Genomic DNA, 20,491 nt, shown 5'->3' with positions numbered 1-20,491 from the left:
TGCACGTCACCAAAGGTGACTTCTTTTTCTTTTATTACTGATAGTATCCGCTGAGTTAGAACCAGCTGCTGCTGCAGTAACTGCTCCATTAATTCCATGTTTTGACAATTTTTAAAATATAAAAATAAAAATATAGTCCACAATATGAATAGTCCACAATATAATAAATTCAAAAGAATAACCGTATCATCCAAAAAGCGAAATACTCATACGACACTTAATGAAACATAAAATAAAAACGAAACTTGTAATAAACAAAAGTAAAACGCTGACTGAATATACAGACCAATAACCATTTATTTAAACAAAAAAACTGAGTGCTTTCACCCACATCCACAGTGGGTTTCTTCAGAGTTAAATGAAAACACGGAGCAGCTACATTTTATAGAAAACAGATAAAAACCATGAACCAATCACCTCTTAATACATTGTCCAATACATCAGTTTATCCAATTAATCAATAAAAACATAAGTCAATCAGATTACCTTACTGAAATAAATAAATAAATAAGCAATAACCTTTTATATAAAACTGTTATGTTGTGTGTACTAAAAATGTAAGTATGTTTGTTTAATATAATAAATACATAAATATAAATATAAATACACCTTTAAATACAAATATAAATACAAATATAAATACAAATATAAATATGAAGTGTAAAAATGAGAATTCTGTATAAAATATATCTAATCTGTCAAAAATACTATATCAATTGATGATAAAATCTATAATACCTATATAATATAAGATTTCATTTTTAAATAACTTGAAATTGATGCATGCTCATTTAGTCCCGGCTGTGTACAGGCGTTTAGCCTAAGCTGCCATAGACATTCTTTGGTCTCGAGCAATGTGTTCAAATCACCATCACTGTTACTATTGGTATCTGGCACCCTATCAATAACAAAAAACAGAAACCTCTTAAATCCTTTACATTTTATACTATGTGTATATAGAGAATTAGTGGCTTTCTTATTTTTAATGTCTCTGTTGTGTTCAACTATTCTTTCTCTAAGTTTCCTTTTGGTTTTCCCTATATAAAATATTTTATGTTTCACAATTATTAGCCAGTTACAGAAAAAAGAAGTTATGTTCTTACCATAACGTTCCATGTGGAGTGTTCATCTCGCCGTTCCATCTAGACCGTACCCCAACGGGCAACGAGGCGGAAAAATGTGGTTCCATAAAACTCAGGGATCTTTCCAGGCCACACAGAGTGACCCCCCCCCAGAGGCAGGGGGGGGCAGACATGGAAGACATCGCCCCGGTGGCAGAGGGGGTCTGCAGAACCAAGGCGACAGGGATCCTATCCCTGGTAAGCCTTTCCAGCACTCCTGAATGGGGGCCCGACTGTCCTGCTCTGGAGGCAGTCGGGGGTCGCTTGGCTTTATACCCACAGGCCTGGCTAACTCTCACCTCAGACTCCTGGGTAAAAAGCACTGTAACCAGAGGATACAAAATCCCCTTTATGTCAACTCCACCCCAACAAAGAAGGTTTCCAGATGTGCCACCCCGTCTGCGAGGCCCAGCAGCAATAGAAATTTCAAAGCTGCTCAAAAAAGAGTCATTCAGCCAGTCCCGGCGGACCAAAAAGGATCCGGAACTTACTCAAGGTTTTTAGTTCCAAAAGACAGGGGACTGGAGACCCATTTTGGATCTCAGCAATCTCAATACCTTCGTGAAGAAGGAAAAGTTCCGGATGGTCACGCTTCAATCGATCCTTCCATTTTTGCAGAAGGACGACTGGATGTGCTCGATAGATCTCAAGGACGCGTACTACCACATCAAGATGGCCAGACCGTCCAGAGATCACCTGTGCTTCCGGCTGGGAGCCAGTCATTTTCAATTTCGAGCCCTGCCCTTTGGGCTCACCTCAGCCCCCAGGGTATTCACCAAATGCATGGCAGTGGTAGCGTCTCACTTGAGATGTCTAGGATTCCGGGTGTTTCCCTATCTGGACGACTGGCTCCTCACCGCCACCACCGAGCGCCGCCTCATACAAGCCAGAGACTATACAGTCAACCTTTGTTCCCACCTAGGGATTTCCATAAACTTCGAAAAATCTGCCTTACTGCCCTCACAGCATATTTCATTCATCGGAGCAGACCTAGATACGCGTGTAACACTGGTAAAGCTCCCTCAAGTAAGGGCTTCATCCCTCAGGGAACAGGTCCTTCTTCTACTGCAATGCAGGAAAGCCCCAGCCAAATTGGTGTTGAAAGTTTTGGGACTCATGGCAGCATCCCTGATTGCAGTTCCTATGGGGAGATTGCACATGAGGCTCCTCGAATGGCTGCTGTTCACGCAGTGGTCGTTCCAGCAGTTACCCCTAACGCACGAGATTCTGATAACAGATTCTTGCAAGTGAGACCTCTCATGGTGGGTGTTCAGTCAGGATCTCACTATGGGTCGTCCATTTGTTCTACCGAATCCGACGGCCACGATAACCATGGGCGCTTCTCTGATAGGGTGGGGGGACTTTTTCAGGGAAGAACAGTCCAAGGGGAATGCTCCAACATGGAGTACAACCTGCACATAAATGTTCTGGAAATGAGGGCGGTGTTCTTGGCGTTGCAACACTTTCAAACCCTCCTACCTCTAGGAACAGTAGCAGTTCAGACAGACAACATGTCTGTAGTCTGGTACATAAACAAACAAGGGGGAACCAGATCTTACCCATTATGCAGAGAGGCCATGAGAATTTGGCAGTGGGCAGAGTCCACGGGTCGCTTTCTGATAGCAACGCACATCCCGGGGTCATCCAACGTCATTGCGGACAGGTTGAGCAGAGCCATCCTGTTACCCCACGAGTGGTCCCTCAAACTACAGGTGGCGGAAAGAATTTTCTGCAAATGGGGCCAGCCTTGCTGCAATCTATTCGCCTCCCCGATGAATACCAAATGCAGAAGCTATTTTGCCCTTCTACCCCCTCCAGGGGATGTCCCCAGGGACGCACTGATACACGATTGGCCCCCGGGTCTCCTATATGCATTTCCACCTACCCCCTTGATTCCCAAATTTCTTCAGAAAGCCATGAACCTGGAAAGGACAATTATACTCATAGCCCCATTCTGGCCTCAACAGATATGGTTCCCCTTTCTTCGAGCCCATCAAACAGAGGAACCGTGGATCCTGGACCCAGTACCAGATCTACTGACACATTCGTCGGGAGTTCCTCACCCGTCTCTTCTATCCCTCAAACTAGCAGCTTGGCTGCTCCACTTCCCCGCCTAGCCAGGTCTGATATACTTTCTCCGGCAGTTCAACGCATTTTGGTTGCCTCTCATAAGGCTTCCACTACAAAACTCTACAGGAGTAAATGGAAACACTTTGTGTACTGGGCATCTAGCCAACACTTGGACCCCCTGGTTGCTCCTTTACATAAAGTTCTAGAATTTCTATCCATCCTTTTCCACGAAGGAGCCTCTACTTCCACACTAAGAGTACAGTTGGCGGCCATATCCAACTTCCATGTTGGTGAGGACGGTTCTTCTATTATGTCCCACAGGCTTTGTAAGGCTTTTATGAAAGGTTCCTTCCATCTTCGACCGCCCGTCAGAGACCCTTTATTCCCATGGAATTTAAATTTATCATTGTCACAACTAATGTTGCCACCCTTCGAACCAGCCTCTTCTTGCCTCCTGAAGTTTTTGTCGTGGAAGACTCTTTCTTGTAGCGGTTACTTCAGCTCGGAGAGTGTCAGAGCTGCAAGCACTATCAGTTAAACCACCTTACTTAATTTTCCTCCCAGATAGAGTTTTCTTACGAACAAACCCGTCTTTCCTTCCTAAGGTATGTTCTGTCATAAATATTAATCAGTCCATTGAACTCCCTACTTTCTTCAAAAACCATACCAGCAAGTTGGAATATATGCTGCACAAGTTAGATGCCCACAGACAGCTAAGATTTTATTTGGACAGGACTAAGGATTACAGAAAAACAGATCAACTTTTTGTTGCATTTGCAGACAATAAAAAGGGCATGGCAATTACAAAACGTACGCTTTCTAAATGGCTTACTGATTGTATAGCTTTTGTGTATTCTAAGTCGAATCAGGCCTTGCCCACCAAACCTAAGGGCCATTCTACTAGATCCATTTCCACTTCCTTGGCTCATGCAGCTCGCCTGCCTTTGGACACGATTTGTGCAGCAGCCACGTGGTCTAAACCACATACTTTCATCGCTCATTATAGAGTTGACAAAGCCTCCAAAGACAGGACATCTTTTGGTTCCACTGTGCTCAGGAACGTTCTTCCATGAGTCACTCAGGGTGACGGAGCTAGGGGCTACCGTGTGTAAGAACAAATGGCGAGATTGAACACTCTCACATAAAGAAGTTATGTTCTTACCATAACGTTCCATGTGGAGTGTTCATCTCGCCTTTGTTCTTACATTCCCCCCGTTCCCTCCCTCACGTGTTTGGAAGAACGAGTAGGACTAGAGTCTGGTCCACATGTCTTTACCTCTTCCAGGTATATTGCCTCTTAACTCATGGGGTATATTTCGTTACCCTTTAGTTAATTTATCAGTGAGTTAGTGTCTCTGAATTTTTGTGGCGGTATGTAGCCTTAGCACCTCAGGTTTATTGTTGGTCTGGTTTGCTTGCAAACTAGATCTGAGTAATGGCAGGGAGGATTGTGGGATATAGCCTGGTCTCAAGCTTCTCTAAGATGCAGAGCTTTGCTATGCGGCCGACTCGGAGCTGAGGATCGGCTCCGAACCCGTGTGTAAGAACAAACGGTGAGATTGAACACTCTCACATTTTATCCATAAACACAAAAGTCTACTGACCTTCTCTGTTGGATTTATATTTTCATACTGAGAGAGCTAGAGTAAAGCTGCTACTCAATGTGCAGCCATCTTGGAAGTCCTTCTGTGCATAGATTGTTATGCTAATTAACAGTTTTCATTTCAGGAAAGGTGGTCTTAATAATTTCTTGTAGTACCACTGCATAAGAGTGTACCATTAAGCAAAAGTGATAGTGACTGAATGCTACAGGGTGACAAAAATGAACATTTGTGGTATCTACAACTAACTAGGTCCTCTAGAAAAACTCAACAAAATTAAACACGAAGAACTTGTTAAATAATTGACATTAACAGCTGAAACACCCAATCCTCTGCGCTTTCAGAAAATAGTAAACAATTTAGTTTTACACTTCATATCTACAACATTGTTGTTTTCTTAACAGGTTCCCATGTAAAATGTCAGAAAACTAACTGAGAATACACTAAAATAATGTGCTGAGCCTCAAAAAGCATATAAATGTGAAGGTGGCATTATTATATATCAGATAACAAACCATGGGATAGTATTCACACATACCGTTCAAAAAAAGCTTTTTTGATGTCAGGGGAGTGGAAGCACGTAGACTTATGATTGTTCATGTCCTTAAACCAAAATCACTATGTTAGCCTTCTTAAGTATTTTCACAGTACATACAACACAGAAGCTGACACTACAAAAAAGTTATGATAAAAAGCTAAAACCTGATTTACCTTTTATCAAACACGTGCCACAGCATACATGACCACAGCTGGCGACGTAGAAAGTAGCTCCACTTCTGCGACAGCAACGATTACAGTGGAACCAATCCATTATCAATATACAGATCAAAAAATTCCTCAATATGACTAATTGGAAGGAAGAGTAAAGCACTTAAAAATAAAATCTGATACCAGACAGTATGAATACTATTGCCTCTTTTTCACCCCGTCTACTATATATATATATTTTAAAAAAAGGTACAGTACTGCCCCAGTTTAATAATTTGCAGACAGTGTTTGTTATCGGTGCTTACTATAGAGGCACTTTTTTTCACTTACATCTGATACTCAGAAGCTGTTCTATTTGAAAGCATGGTGAAACCACAAAAGGAACAATGCTGTCAAAGAGGAAGCTAAAAAAGTAGAGTAGTGTAAGTAAACTTACCATAACAGTAGATGTTCTAATGATTACTGCTGCAGTAGCCTTAGCTATATGGGCTATATCTTACAAATGATATAACAAGTGGCCAGCTTCAAAAACCTCTGGGCACCATCCATGAGCCCAAACCATTAATCATCTCAAATTCAACTGACTAAAAAGACAACTCAGATACCAAGCCCTTCAGAGCTTTCATGCCAAAAGGAACAGGGAGGCTCAGCCCTGAAAGGACAATGCTAGGAACAACAAAAAATAAGTGCCCACACCCTGACATAAACAACACACAAAAAACAAGGGGGGTGGTGAGAGGAAGTGGCTACTGCAGCAGTGATCATTAGAACATGGGTTCATAGGTAGGTACTAGGCTATCGGCCCAAGGGCCTAAGTAAGCCCAACCAACAAGGTTCCCTGGCTTACGCCACCCAAGAAAGTTAATTTCCTGTGCTCCTGTCGAGCAGACCCACAGAAGTGATCCCCGGGGTGTATTTCCTATTTCCCATCCACTCATCAAGATTTTTCTTGAAGAGCGCTAATGAGGAACTTTGCTTGACATAGATGGGTAGCTTGTTCCAGAGTATAGGAAGTCTCTGAGACAAGAATCTATTCCCTCCAGCACGTCCTGTTTATTGTGGTGACAAGGTTTAGGTCCCTAGAGCATGTAGCTTGGAGGGATTGGGATTTCTTTAGGTGTAGCATGTCCAACAGCTCTGGGTTTAGCATAGCTTTAAATGTTTGGCAGAGATCTCCTCAGAGTAGATGATAAGCTACAGAGTAAAGCTGGAGTTTTTTGAGACGGTCAGTGTAGGGCATCTGTTTGAGGCCAGTAATCCTCTTTGTGAGGTACTTCTGTTGCCTTTCCAGCTGCTCCAGATGTCTTGTGAGGCACATTCTAAAAGGGGTGTTGTACTCTATAATGGATCTAATGACTGCAGAGTACAGGGGAACAATAGCCCCTTTTTTCCTGGATAAGAACCCTTTTGTGATGAGGTGTGCCACATAGAAGGATTTCCTGACTACTGTGGCGATGTGATTATCAAAGGAGAGACTACTGTCCACCTGGGTCCCAAGGTCTCTTATCACACATTCCACATTAAGTAGACTGCCCTTTATGTGGTAGTCAATGGGTACAGAGTTTTTACCAAAGGGGATAACAGTGCACTTTTTGGCATTGAGCTTGAGGCCATGCCTCTGACCCCAGGCATCTGTCTCAGTGAGGCTCTTCTGTAGGATGTCCACATCATTTGGGGACTCGACTATGACTCCTAGTTTGCAGTCATCTGCAAACTTCATTAGCCAGAGGCCTTGTGTGTTAGCCTGCACTTCAGAGAAGTAGATACCAAACAGGAGAGGTCCCTGGACTGAACCCTGTGGTACTCTACTTGTCACTGGTCTGAAGTCAGATTTGCAGTCTGCAACTTTTACAGTGTGGGTTCTGTCAGTTTGCCAGTTGGCAACCCATCTTGTGACTTAGGGATTTATACCTAGTTTAATGAGTTTAGCTATAATTCCAGAATGGGGGATGGTGTTGAAAGTCTTCATGAGGACATGCTAGGCTATGTGAACCACCTTACCCTCATCTACAGCTTTGGTGACTGCCTCAAAGAAGTCGATCAAGTTCAGGAGGCATGATCTGCCTTTCACAAACCAGAACTGGGTGGGGTCCAGAGTTTGGATGTTACCAATGTCTTTGTTTATGAGTTCTATGATGATACCTTCCATGGCCTTGCAGACCAGGCTAGTCAGGCTAATAGGGTGATAGCTCTCAGGATCAGTGGTGGCTCCCCCTTTGTGGAGTGGGTAACTGTTGCTGTGTACCATTCAGTGGGCACAAAGCCTGACATGAGACTATGACTGAACATGGTGTTTAGGTGGGGAGCCAGTTCGTTCTGGAGTTTGTGTAAAACACAGCCTGGGATGTTGTCAGGTCCCATGGATGCTGTGTTTTTGGTTTTAGAGAGTGCAGCTTTTACTTGCATAGATGTGATTACAGGGACTCTGCATTCTTCCTGTATAGATATGGGCCCTTTAGGGGGTGAGAGGGGGGTAAAGTTAGCACTGAACCTATCTGCCAGTATGTTGGCAATATCAATTGGTTCTGTAATTTTTGTGCCATTGTGCTGTAACTCAGAGCAGATCTGGGTGTTGCCATTGAGATTCTTGACATAGCTATAAAATGCTTTGTGGTTGTCCTTGGAATCAGTGGCAATTTTGTTTTCGTAGCTAGCTTTGGACGATCTTATAAGGGATCTCAGCTTCATACTGCGGCTGACCAGGGAGCTCCTCCACTCATGGGATTTTACTCTCTTTTGCAACAGTTTCTTCCTTCTGTTTTAGAGTTTGTTTATGGCAGGGGACCACCAGATTGGCTTCCTTTTTTTGGAGGATAGCATCTTGGTTCTGTTTGGGATAGCCCAATCCATGCACTCGTGTGCTTATAGAGTGCATTTGTGTAGGATTCAGCAGTTGTAACTGTATTGTTCATCTTCATGAGTGTCATGAATTTCACCACTTCTGTCTTAAGAAGCATGAAGTTGGGTTTGGAAAATGTTTTTACTGTGGTTTCCTTAATGGTGGGTTGGGGTGGGATGTGGATATCTAGGGTGATTAGCTTATGGTCAGATCTGACCAATGAGGAGATGACTTCAGGTGTGGAATACCAGTCATTAATGTTGGTAATGACTAGGTCTAGGATACTGTTGCCCCTGGTGGGGGTGTGGATAAGATGATCCAGGGCATTGGAATTTATGAATTCCAGAAAGCGTTGAGTGAAGGAGTTGGTACGAGTAGTTTTCCCAGTTAATGGTGGGGTAGTTGAAATCGCCCATTATAAGGGTGTTTGGTTGAACCCTAACATTTTCCAGTATATCAAGAAAAGAGGAGTGGGAATCCTGAGGCATGATGGGGGATCTGTAGCAAGCTACAATTTGGATTGCAGTTTTGCCCAGAATTAGTTGCACTTAGATAACCTCGGATGCATTATGCTGCGCAACTAGCCTGGAGGTGTGGATATTCTTAATGAATATGGACACACTTCTGCCTTTGGTGTTCTGGTCCAGGCTAGATGGCCGAAAAGTGGGTATGAGTTATCGCCTGGTAATGCAGGGGTGCTCTCTAGAGCCTTGAACCAGGTCTCAGTCACTGCACAGATATAGATATAGATGTTATCCATTTTAAGGAGTGCCTTGAATGAGTGCATTTTGAGATTTAGACTTCTAGCACTGAGTAGCATTACCCTCAGTTTTTGCTTGCCTGTTCTTGTTATGGTGGTGAATTTGTCATTTGAACCTTTCCTAAAAAAGGCACTATATGGGCGGCAAGACCCTTAGTCAGTATCTGGAATCCCAGGGGCGACAGGTGCAGGCCATCTCTGGCAAAGCATCATGGTCTGTCGACCATGTCATCCCAGGCAGATAGATACTGGATCCCCTTAGAATGACACCAGAAGCTTAGCCAATAGCTGATGTCAATCATTTTGTCCTTGTACTGTGGTATCATTCTTGGTGATGTCAGGATGCTACTCAGGGCTAGGGTCATACCTGCCTGGACTACAAGATCGGAGAGCTCTTCCATGTCTCTTTTCATGTAGCCCAGGGAGGTACATCTCAGGTCGTTCACAACAACATGGACAATGACAGAGTCATATTTGTACTTGTTGTGGAGTGACCTGAGTGCGTGGGTTATGTGGTGGATCCTGGCACCCGACAGGCAGCTGACAGTAACCTTCTCCTTGTTTAGCCTGGAGAGTGGGACATCAGTGTGCTTGACTATAGAGTGACCTCTGACTAGTGTGTTGGGTATGTTGTTTTGCCTTATGGACTGTGGTTTATTGGCACATCTACTGTTATGGTAATTTTATTTACACAACTGTACTATGCTCATTATACTGATCACTGATGCCGTAGCCCTAGCTATATTGGTAAATTACCCTTGTTTACTACATTTGGGAGGTGGAATGGGAAGGATCCAAGAGCCTGTGGAGAATGGTCTGACAAAAGCCTGATGTAGACCCAGAGAAGGAATCAACCTTGTAATGCTTTGCAAATGTATGTAAAGATGAACAAGCTGGTGCTTCCAGAATACCTCTAGAATCCAGCCTCTTCCAAAAAGCCACAGATGAGACCAAGGCCCTGGAAGAGTGGGTCATAACCCTGTCTGGAATAGTTTTTTTGTGGTGAGAAAAAAGCCTAACACAACCATCAGGAAATAGTCTACTTTGACATAACTTGTCCTTCCTTCTTACCTTCACAAAAAATGAAAAATTGATCCAAAGATCTGAAAGATTTATCTCTGTCAATATAGTAGCTGAAACTGTGGATATCCAAGTTATGGAATATCGTTTCTCCCTCAATTTTTTAGTTTCAGGAAAAAAATGGGGAGATGGATAGTTTAGCTTACAGAAAAACTGGATACCACTTTAGGCAGAAAAGAAGGATTATATCTCAAGAAACCTTACTTCTGTGGGAAATGAGACAATACGAGCTTGAAACTCATATACTTTTTCTACACAGGTCAAAGCAATCAGTAAAACTGCTGTCCATGTTAAGAACCTCAAGTCAGCCAGGATAGCTGGTGCAAATGGGGAAAGTTTAGCTACTGTAATATAAAATTAAGATTTCAAGAAGGGAACACCAGTTTTGTTGGGGGCCCCTTATGCAAAACCACTTTCAAAAACATTTTGACATGAAAATGCATTGAAAGAAGAGGCTCCTTGGCAGACATACTGAAATAACTAATTAATGAAACTTGATGGAGGAGCATGAAAAGTCACAGGATAGCAATTCAAACAAATACTGTAAAATCAGAGAAAAACAAGCCCTGAATGGATATTGGCTATGTTGTTGGCACCAATTAGAAAACCTTTTCCATTGCTAATGCATGATTTTTCTAATAATAGGCTTTCTTGTCTCCACTGGTATATGCAATATGTCATCACTAAACAGGTGCCTAAAAGGAATTTAGACCCTATCATCCAGGCAGTCAACTAAAGTTGATTGGAGTCCGGGTGTATTAAACATCCCTGATCTTGTGTGAGCAGTTAGAGTCTGTGAGGAAGTTTGTGCTAATTGCCCCTGGACATTTCTAAAAGAAAAAACACTGTTGCCTGGGCCAGAAGGAAGTTGCTACAATCATCTTGGGGGATTCTTTCTGAATTTTTAGAACTACCCAGAAAATCAGTAGAAACATTGGAAAAGCATACAGGAACAATCCTGTCCAAGGAAACGTAAAGGCATCTATCTTCCAGGCCTTCTTGCATGGAGTACTGGAGCAGACTCTTGCCAGCTGATTGTTTATAGAGGAGGCAAACAGGTCTACTTCAGGATCTCCCTACAGATAAATCAAATACTGGCTGACCCACTGATCTAGTTTCAATTTGTGAGGGTCTGTCCTTAACCTGCTCAGTTTGTCTGGCACACGGCTTTGCTCTGATGGAATGTAGGATGCCTGTAGAGTGAGACTGTACTTTGAAGCTATATCCCTTGCTAACATGGCTAGCCTGTAAAGGGGGTATTACCTGGTTCCCCTTGCTTACTGATGTACAACATGACTGTGGTATTGTCTGTAACTAGTTAAAGATGTCCCAGGGACCAAAGATGGTTCAGAGAGTTGAGTGCCTTGATCACAGCAAAAATTTCCTTGAAATGTATGTGGTTACTTCTGTACTTGCTGTCCCATACCCCTTGCACTTTTATCCTGCCTGAAACCATTCCTCAAGTAAAGTCCAAAGAGTCTGTGCTTACTGACTGCTTTGGAGTAGGGAGGGAGAGGGGGGAGACCTGGATTTAAAGATATCTCATCTCCACAAAACTATTTCTCTTCCGACAAACCGAAGTACTGGGATCTGAAAAGATAAAAGGTGTTGATGCTGGGATCAAACAGAATTCAGATACAACTGTATCTTTCTCATGTGGAGCTTGTAAAATATAGTAACTTCTGCACAGCTCGAATAGAGTATAACACACGTATAGCCAACACTAGTGTTCCACCAAAATTCAGGCTAAATCCACTCGTAATGATAAAAAACGATTCTTTTATTGAAAATAAGGTTTAGCGCTTTCATCTGTTAAAAATCAGACTTCCTCAGAACCAAAATGGAGTGCTTCCTGTTCACATTTAAATAACCTTTTTGGCGCCAAAAATTCAAAAGGAAATGGAGCTCTTAAAGAGACATAGTCATAATAACTCCATATATACATACTACTATGCTAAAAACAACTAAGCATTTCAACAGATCCAGTGTGCTAATATAAAAAATGACAATATAAATATAAATATAATGACAATGTAAATAAATAACAATGATTATGGTAAATAAAATAAAATGCACTCTGCATGTACTAACTTCATCTTAAAACATACTCCAAATATATGTAATAGTGAAATGGTAAAACTTGCATGACTAGTGCTCATAAATTGTAACAAGTCAACAAAAATCAAAATACAATGGCAACATCCATGATATATCTATGCCATGATTAAAAATGGTTTAATACTTATATTTTCATTTATGCCAGGTGACCTAATGGCATCTGTCAAAATTTGCCACTTACTTTCTTTCATGGCTAAAAGTGCTTTCCAATTTCCCCCATAAGTAAATACTTCTACATAATCTATAATGGCAAATTTAAAACCATGTGATTCACCATATATGGATATGTGTTTATAAAGTGCATTGTTATTGTCTTTAATCTTTATCTTATAAATATCTTCATATACTCGTTTCCTAAGGGCTCTCTCTGTTTTGCCTATATAGAATGCGCTACAGGCATAACATGTAGCAATATATACGACTTGTTTGGTGCTACAATTTCCTGCTTTGCATTTAATATTAGTCTTGTTGACTGGCATAAATGAAAATATAAGTATTAAACCATTTTTAATCATGGCATAGATATATCATGGATGTTGCCATTGTATTTTGATTTGTGTTGACTTGTTACAATTTATGAGCACTAGTCATGCAAGTTTTACCATTTCACTATTACATATTTTTGGAGTATGTTTTAAGATTAAGTTAGTACGTGCAGAGTGCATTTTATTGCATTTTATTTTATTTACCATAATAATTTTTATTTATTTACATTGTCATTATATTTATATTTATATTGTCATTTTTTATATTAGCACACTGGATCTGTTGAAATGTTTTTTTGTTTTTCCCATGGTAGTATGTATATATGGAGTTATTATGACTATGTCTCTTTAAGAGCTCCATTTCCGTTTGAATTTTTGGTGCCAAAAAGGTTATTTAAATGTGAACAGGAAGTACTCCATTTTGATTCTGAGGAAGTCTGATTTTTAACAGATGAAAGCGCTAAACCTTATTTTCAATAAAAGAATCATTTTTTATCATTACGAGTGGATTTAGCCTGAATTTTGGTGGAACACCAGTGTTGGCTATACGTGTGTTATACTCTGTTCGAGCTGTGCAGAAGTTACTATATTTTACCAGCTAGCCTTTTTCCTTCTACAGTTGGTTTCTGGTGTTGGTTGGTTCATGTGGAGCTTTGCCAGGGGTATTATGAGAATCATAGATGCAATGATACCCACAATCCTTAGGTATTCCCTTGCAGTGACTGAAGTCTGAGTGGTAAACCTTAGAAATTGATTTAAATAAATATCTACTTTTTCCTGTGCAAGAAAGGCTCTTTGAACTGAGGTGTCTAGTTGACATCAGGAATACAATCCTGTGTGAGCAAGTCAAGAAAAACTTTTGAATGGTATCTTGGAATCCCAGCTTGTGCAAGAGATCTCTCACCCAAGAGAAAGATTCCTGCAATTTTGAGAAAGACTCTGCAAAGATATACAAGTTGTCTAAATATGGAAGAAATGTGGAAACCCTTTACCCTGCAATGAGCTATAATTGGAACTAGACACATTGTGAACACTCTTGGTACAAAGTCTACTGCAAAGGGGACAAACCCAATAATGTAATTCAGACACACAAAATCTTAAGAAAACTCTGACGTCTGGATGAAAAGGGATGTGATAATACACATCTTTTAAGTCTAGTATTACCAGGAAACTTGAAAGAGGAAGAGCAGGTAATGGGTTGTGAAGTAGCAATTTTGAATTTAGGCACTATCACAAACATGTTAAGGAAAGAAAGATCCAAAACTGGTTTCCAAGTATCTTTTTTCTTTGCCACTAATCTTCTTCTTCTTTGGGCTTTTCCCGGTTAGGGGTTGCCACAGCGGATCATCTGTCCGCTCATGATTGGCAGTGGAGTTTTACGGTGTCGAGCTGCCAGCCCGGCGCCCAACCTTCCACAGAAGGCACACACATGCACACACTCACACCTATGGCCAATTTTAGAGTATCCAGTCCACCTACTGCATGTCTTTGGGATGTGGGAGGAAACTGGAGCACCCGGAGGAAACCCATGCGACCACAGGGAGGACATGCAAACTCGGCACAGAAGGCACCCCAGCCGGGAATCGAACCAGAGAACCTCTTGCTGTGAGGCAGCAATGCTAACCGCTGCACCACTGCAGCTGCCCTTCTTTCTTTGCCACTAATATCCTAAAATAAAAACCCTTCCTCATCTGGGAAGAAGAAACTGTCTCTATCAATCTTTGGGACAGCATGTGATAAAGATCAGGTGAAAACAAAAAATCTGATCTGCAGGATGAGGAATGGCCCCCTAGAAAGGAGGAATTTCTTCCCACTACTAGTTGTAATCCTGATGAACAATTTTCAAACTATATTTGTCTGAAACAATCTGTTGTCAAAGAGAAAAATGGAGATTCAGACTTTCTGGATGAGAAGAAGGGACCAAGGTGGGAGCTGGTCAAGGAAATTTTAGATAAAAGAAGCACTTTATATCCAGCACTTTTGAATTTTAATTTTTCAACTAGAAATAGTTTTAAAAACACAGAGTCAGTTGATGCAAATATTATTAGAAAAACACCTATTTGTACTTTGGATATGACTAGTGACAGTACCATGATTAGACGCCTAGTTGAAAGTAATTGGCGTATTATCCAAGGTAATCCAGATATTAGTAAAGTCTTAGGAGACAAACCTTTGTTTTCCTTTAGAAATAATTCTAGTATCAAGAAATCCTTAGAACACAAAATTGACACCCCTATAAACAACACTGATGGAGTTACGAACAGAAAAGGCATGTTTCAATGCCTTAATTGCAACATGTGTAGATACATTTCAACAGGGCCCTTTATTATCATAGAAAATTTTGATCAAACCTTTGTTGTTCCTGAATATGTGGACTGTAACTCTGCAGGAGTTGTTTACATCAGTTTTTGCATGTCATGTCCGGCTTTTTATGTCGGAATGACAACTAGAAGTCTGAAAGTTAGAATTCGTGAACACTTATACAGCATTAGAACCTGTGATGAAAATAATGCCTTATTTAAGCATTCTGTTTTATGTAAGAACTTCAAAAAGTTCACTTTTTCAGTGATTGAAGTTTGCAAGACTGATTTAAGGGGTGGGGATTTCAAAAATTATCTCGAGCAAAGGGAAACATTATGGCAAATAAAACTGAAATCTGATAAGTTTCCAGGACTTAACGATACAATAAACATCAAATGTTTTTTGAGAAATGCTAAATTAAATATTGATAAAACCATTTCCAAAGTGTTTTTTAATTAAGTTTTAGGTTAAATTGTGGCCACTTGTTGGTTAATATTATTCCTTAGGGTTTTATTGAATAATGAATTTTCTTGATTGTTAATTAATTCATTTATTACTGACTATATAAGGTGTGTTTTTTATGCTATTAACTTGTATTCTGAAGAAGTCTTACGACGAAAGCGGTGATTAAACTTGGTTACGCTATTTTGGTTGTCCAGCGTTCTTCTCTGCTTTGGTGTTTTCTCAGAGGTCTCTTGAACAGTCATTCAGATTTCTTGGACTGTTTTTGGGTTTGGGATGTTTGAGAACTCTTTCTAGAACATCCTTGCCACTTCTTAAATGTTTGTTTACCTGAATTATCTTGAAGCTCTTTATTCTGTTTTTGCCAAAACTGGATGAGGAAAAAGAAAATCACTTGGCCAATTTGGAAAAAGAGGGCTGAAAAATCTTAAATATTCCCTGAATCAGACTGTCCCTTTCATCACACTTTTTAATCAGCTCTGCAGCAGAAGGGCTAAACACTACATTTCCATCCAATGAAGAATTTAAAATCTTACTTTTAAACCATCCAGAAGGTTCTGAGAATGCAGCCAAGCAAGCCTCCATAAAACAGCACCAGTGTTTGTGGCCCTGGACGAAGTATCAACAGAGTCATACACACACAGCAAACAATGAGAAGTGACATGTGCAGTAGAAGAAACAAGTTATTTACAGCAGATTTTTCTTCACAAGAAGAAACTGTAGGTACAACATTCCTCATACTTTCACAATATATCAAAACAAACTTTAACATATGAGCCTGACAATTTAAAATTCTGAAAATCAACGTTGCAGAAGTATACTCATTTTCCCATACCTACCAATAATTTTCACAAACTTACTAGAAAGAGTAATATTGGGATTAACTAAGTGCTTAGCAGTATTGGAGTCAACTAAGGCTATAGCTGCTGGGTCAGGTTTGGGAATAGTGTAAAAAACATATAAAAGACTGAGGAACTTTATACAGCCTATCTGCCTTTTTAGGGACAGCTGGCTATCAGGAAAATTGCAGGAAGTAAGATGCACATCCTCTAAAGCAGCACAAGAGGTATGGGTATAGGTTCTGGAAAATCCTTATGTAACAACTCATAGTTTTTTCTGAGGGACTGAGGGACCTGTGTTCTACCACTGAAAACACTGGGACATTCTAGCAATAGTCTCAGAAATCTGATAGCCAAAACCCTGACTCCATCCCTGTATCTTCTTGCTCATATTCAGAATCTTGAATCTTGAATCTCTTCAGAAAATAATGCACCCCTCTTTCTTTTATCAGAAACTACTCTACAATAAGGACCAATAACCTGAATTAACCAGCCAATCCTAGTAAACTACTATTATTCAAAGAAATTTGAGAAGTAGATACATTCTTAGTTTTCTGTTTCTTTTTGACAGGAAAAATTGAGCCAACTGTATTACTAATAGCAGCTGCTGCTTCCCCCAGGGATGAGTAGAGCATTCTGACACCACAGGGAACCCTTTCCTGTTCCAGTCCCAGAACTAAAAAGGTAGCTCTCCCTTGCCTACTGAGGGGCCTCCAACAGCCACAGAGGATGTGGCTATCCTCCTCAGTCCATAGTGGCTGTAGGTACTTCACCAGAGGGATCAAGGGTAGAAGATAAGTGGTATGAGGTACAAGTGGCCACAGCAGAGTCACCCACCTAAAGTTGAGGCAAACTGCTAGCCTGCTGTGGCAGCCAAGACTGTTTACTTAACTTTTTATTTTGTGCCTAGAAGAAGAACAGACCATGGGACTGACAATCTGCTCCACTGTCAAACTGAAAATGGTGCCTCTTTCCCAGGGCAGACAAGCAATAAATGGCAGTAAACATACCAGTCCACAAAAGTTACTTTTGTGACAGAAAAACACAGTAAAAGGCACTTTTAAACACTATGGCAGTTCCCACAATGGAAAATTAAACACATTTTCTCTACAGAAATTATGTTAAATAAATAAATAAATAATCAGTTTGTTTACACTACTTTTAAACTGATAGAAAAGCAAGTGCTTCATTTAAAAGTACGTTATGGTCTCAAGATAGTCCGTTAAAGCGCAATACCCCTAACTTTAAAATAATTTCCCTGAAGAGAAAAGTAATAAAACATCAGTAAATATAAGCAAACAGATTTTTTTTTTCGCCATGGGGAACTTATCTGCCCAGCAAAGGAAAGCACAAGCTGACCATCAATCCTCAAAAGCCTCACAAGAGCGTACTCTTTACTAGCAGGAAAGCTCTGAAGGTCTTTGCGCCCAAATTTGTCTTTTAGTTAACTCAGCTCGAGCTGCTTGACAGTTTGGGACCGTGGAAGGTGCCCTGAAGCTTTGGAAACTAGCTGGCTATTATATCCTTGACAGAATATAACCAATATAGCTAAGCCTACTGCAGCAGTGATCAATATGAAGAACATTTGTCCATCCTTAGATTGTAAAAAAAAAAAAAAAAAAAACAGCAGAAAAAACATGGTTTCAGAATACTCTATCAGAACTTATGAATATTTACAAGATTTTAGTAATTAAAGCTTTAATGCCCAGGTACTGGATAATGGTCAGATAAGAAATTAAAAACATCCTCTCAAAACCTTATAACAATGGTCTGTTTTGGAAGTCCAGTAGTTCCATCTTAGGGTCAGATGGAATATATGTTTCTCTGGCATCTGACACTCCCATATGAAAGGAAAAATAAATGTATGTTTTTTCTTTGCATTGGTAACTGACTGTTTCGTGAATTTGTTTCTATCAACAGGTATTACTGGGGCAAGTGCTGACCCAGCTAAAGACACATCCATTCAAGGAGGAACTTATTCTTTCAATGATGTCCACAAAAGAAAGGCAGCTTCAATAAAGAATCTGCATACCTTCAACGAAGCCACAAACAAAAAACATGCTATAGTGAAAAACAGTATGGTTACCAAATGGATCTTAATAGAAAAGAGTTTGAGTCCAGAGTCAAACAGATGGAAGACAATTCTAGAGATGACTTATATGAATAATTTGTTGCACTTGCTCTTACAAGTCCTACATGTTATCTGAACTGCAGTGGAAAAGAAAAAATGGATTGCTAGCTACCATCAGAACAGGAAAACCTAAGTAGTTAGCTAAAGGTCATGAAAGCCTGGATGAGGTTTGCCTTAAGAATGGGACAGAATGGTTCTGATGAACATAGCCAGAGTGGTTTCTTCAACTAGCTAGGTAGTATCAAAGCAAACCACAACTGTCGATAGATGCCAAAATAAGGCTATGAGAATTACCTAGAATTTTAACCTGTACTGGTGCTATAAAATAAATCCATGATTTTGGTCAGGGCAATCTGAATTTGATTAGTGGCTCAAGCACATGGCAATGAGCTAGTATAACAGCATCCATGCTGGGAGGGGGGGGGTTGTTGGACTTTGTCCTAGCTCTACCCACTAACAGATGCCTTAGCCCTGGACACTGAGTGGACATGAATCATGAGTGGGGGACAGACAGTATGCAGAAGTGGGAGTGACCACCCAACATAAAGATGGCAGCTCTTGTCAGGTACAAGTGGTGTAGCATGCACATGCCTGACATGAAGATAGAGGGTGTCTCTGTGGTGACAGAAGTGCTAACATCACCACTGAGGAGTTGGAATAAATTAAACAATAACAAAATACTCTTACTATCGAGATGCCAGTGACAGCACTAACTCACAGACAGCTGGCTGGATGATAACCAAATGATCACTTCTCTAGTAGATCTAATTAGACTCGCATTCCAGATAAGGGAGGGTTTGATGTCAGGAGGCAGAGGAGTGAAAAAGATATAGGGAAAAAAAAACTTATCATGGACTTATGATGTTTGGCTTTGTGCAGGAACATAATCACCACAGGAAATACAGGAAAAATGAAAAGGAGTGCAGAAGACCATCTCTGGATCAATACATTACACTTCTCCAAAACAAAGTAGATGTTGTAAGAGACAGATCAGGGACTCAAATCTGCTAAACTTGGTACTGGTTGGTGAGATAAAGAGGTAGCAACAAGGCCTGACAACAGACAAAAGCTTTTGCACCACCTGGAGGCTTAGAAATCACTCATAAAGCATCAGCAGATAAAGGCTAAACCTGTCCACGACTGAAATGGTTTCCCATCCAATGACTGTTTACTAGGAAATGACTGCATGAGATAGCTCATTACCAAGCCCTCACAGCTTCTTGATAAAGGGGACACCATGCAAGTGGTTTCCTCCCTACTTGATGATGTTCCATACAGGCTAACACAATTTCATCAGATTCCTGGAGTACTTGAAAGATGAGAAGGATTGACTTCAGGCTTCAGTACACTTATGAGAGGATTAAATTCTCTGGGGGTTTCTAGAAACCTTGAACAGAACCCCACTTATAATACTCCAGTAATCACTGCCACCAAGGGAGTGGGAATATGAAATGTACAACCTTCCATATGGCTGGTTAGATTCAGCCACCATTCAAAATGCTTCTTGAAACCCCTAAGGATTTTGAAAAGGTGGAACACAAGGTTTGACAGCTGAGACCACTGGACTCAGTGCCCACTGAAATATTCTCATGTGGTTCTGTAAAAAAAAAAAAATGCTAATCATTAATGCCATGAGACCTACAGTTGTGAGGCAAGGGTGAGCAGATTCCGAGTAGGAGCTTGTGAGTGGAGAAAAAAGGAAATTATGTCCCACCATAATTTTCCATCTGTGTTGTCGATCTTCACTTCTCTTTGACTGTGGATTTGATTCCGTATCTCGGAACCGACTTGGCCATTATTCCAGATCACTCCTTCTAAAAACTCTCAAGCTTAGCTTTTACCCATAATGCTCCTCTCAGGATTACCTCAGATCGAGTTTGCACAAAATAATGATAGACAGTAATAACAGATCAGAGACAATATCTGTATTCATAAAAAGAAAAAAAAACAATCTATTAGGATAGATCCATTCCACC

Source organism: Protopterus annectens, chromosome 16.part0 (assembly GCF_019279795.1).
Source record: "Protopterus annectens isolate FY-2018-M chromosome 16.part0, PAN1.0, whole genome shotgun sequence".
In the NCBI taxonomy this organism is placed as follows: domain Eukaryota; kingdom Metazoa; phylum Chordata; order Ceratodontiformes; family Protopteridae; genus Protopterus; species Protopterus annectens.
The sequence above is the reverse complement of the archived record's forward strand: the minus strand, read 5'-3'. Positions refer to the sequence as shown.